Genomic DNA, 2,500 nt, shown 5'->3' on the forward strand with positions numbered 1-2,500 from the left:
ATGGCCGACCCCCCCCCCCTTCTAACCTACACTCCCTACCCCATCCACCCTTTCTCTCGGAAATCTGGAATAGTCGACTTTCATTTTTATATTTCTCTCTCTCTCTCTCTCTCTCTCTCTCTCTCTCTCTCTCTCTATATATATATATATATATATATATATATATATATATATATATATATACACATATATATATGTGCGTGTGTGTGTGTGTGTTTGTGTGTGTATGTGTGTGTGTGTGTGTGTGTGTGTGTGTGTGTGTGTGTGTGTGTGTGCATGTATATATATATATATATATATATATATATATATATATATATATATATATATACATATATATATATAGAAAGAGAGAGAGAGAGAGAGAGAGAGAGAGAGAGAGAGAGAGAGAGAGAGAGAGAGACAGAGACAGAGAGAGACAGACAGAGAGAGAGAGACGGAGAGAGAGAGACAGCGAGACAGAGAGAGAGAGAGAGAGAGAGAGAGAGAGAGAGAGAGAGAGAAAGAGAGAGAGAGAGAGAATGTGTGTGTGTGTCTGTCTCTTTCTGTCTCTCCTTCTCTCTCTCTCTCTCTCCCTCTCCCTCTCCCTCTCTTTCTTTTCTTCATCTTTTTGGGCAAGGATTATGGCTTAATATTATTCTACAGCCATTTGGATTTCCATATAAAGGCTATCTGAGTGAATAACACACACACGCGGAAAGTTGACAAGGAACAATCTCTCATTCATGACCTGCAAGTTTGCTTTCACTCTATCAGTAAATCCGCATAAGGCAATCAATAATTCCGTTGAAAGAGAAATATTCTTTAAGTCCGCGAGGATTGGCGTGAGATTAGATTATTTTGCTTGTAATTTTAAATGGCACTGACTGTTTTTAAAACTATAGCAATCTTTTTTTCTAATATGTTTTTTTTTTGTATGTATATTAATATATTTTGTTTATTTGATTTATTTTTTATCTTATTTTTTTTTGCTTATTTTAATCGGTTTGTTTATCATATTTATGATATCTATGATATTCGTTTTCTTTATTCTATTTTATAAATCTTATTTATCTTATTTTGGTATGTTGTCCACAATTCGTCGTTTCATATATCTCTATCCCAATAATTCACATGTCGATCTTCTTCTTCTTTACTCTTAACATACTTTTAAGAAAACACTTTGGACCAATAGTTCATCCGAGTAGATGACCCATTCTTATTTAGCTACCCTTTAATTCCCCTTTCTCTTCTATTTCCCCACTTTCCTTCGTGCTTTCTTCTTTCAAATATTTGTTTCGCATCTTTATTCGTAGTTCATTTTCAGATTTATTCGGTTCAGCATGACATCTATAAGAAATCCGGAGGCAAAGTACGTAATGTTTGTTTTGTAGGATTTTACTTTTCGGACCGACATGGAATAGAATTTTCGCCCGATTTCCCTCCCTCCCTATCTGTTCTGCTTTCTCCGTCCCTTCCCTTGTTTCATTAGGGCTTCGTTATTAGCTTAATTATCTGATATGTTTTCTTTCGTTAATTCATGTTAATTACGACTTTGTTTCTAATCAGTTAAGGGCCATGCTCACTGTAGTCTTGCCATTCGCGTTTCTTTGTTATTTTTCATCGTCGGTATTTTCTCTTTTTGTTTTGTTCTTTTTCGATTCTCTTTTATTTTATTCTATCCACCAAATAATTTCTTCTCCCTCTTCCAATTATCTCTTCTTTCTCCCTTTTCCTTACCCTTCACGACCTCGTATTAACCGTGTGTGTGCGTATGCGTAGCCTTTGTTTTTTTGTTTTTTTTCACCGTCACTCATTTCTGTTCCTCATTCATTCGCATCTTTTATAATCCTCTTAAAGTAATTTTCCTCCTCCTCTTCCTCCTCCTCCTCCCCGTCTCCCATTTCGCTACCAAGCATAAACCCCGTGTGTCTATCTGTGTATCCGCTTGTTTCTGCGCGTGTCCGTGTGTGTCAACTGTCTTCCATCACCTCGACAAATATTGGCTCGAGGACTGATGGCTTTCGTCGTTAATTCATGTATGCAAATGTGTGCGTCGGAGCGGCGGTCCGGAGACGATTAAAGCAACATTTGCATGTCAAGTCCACATCCTTACCGAGATCCCGCGCCAGGGATCTTACGTATAAAAACAAAAAGGAATGGCTCAGAAAAAAGAAAGGAAAAATAACTTCCACCAGGTGGCTTCGGCGAGGAGCAAGGTAGGGCTGGCAAGGGTTAAAGAATGTCGTTCCAAGGATTCAAGGAAAGCGAAGATACACGATAAATCTGTTAATACAAAAAAGCGGATTATATGATGTTACAGTGATAGGTTTTACGTGCAGCTACAAGAAGAGAAAGATAAAAGGGGAAGGAACTTTTTTGTTACATATTAATAAGTGAAAAAATACAACATGTAACTTATAGAGATTAGGTTAGTAAGAGTTAAAGATCATATTTTCCGGCAAATTAAATTTCATAAAGTTGTGAGACATTAATTAATATAACTAGAATAAAGTGGTTT

At 36.7% G+C, this 2,500-nt stretch overlaps 1 protein-coding gene across 1 annotated transcript in view; it reads left to right on the top strand.

Moving 5' to 3' along the window:
* Positions 1-2,500, top strand: part of LOC125025282 (pituitary homeobox 3-like) — a 9,294-nt gene that overhangs the window by 5,687 nt on the left and 1,107 nt on the right. The window lies entirely within an intron of this gene.

The sequence above is a fragment of the Penaeus chinensis genome, chromosome 4 (assembly GCF_019202785.1).
Source record: "Penaeus chinensis breed Huanghai No. 1 chromosome 4, ASM1920278v2, whole genome shotgun sequence".
NCBI classification, from domain to species: Eukaryota; Metazoa; Arthropoda; class Malacostraca; order Decapoda; family Penaeidae; genus Penaeus; species Penaeus chinensis.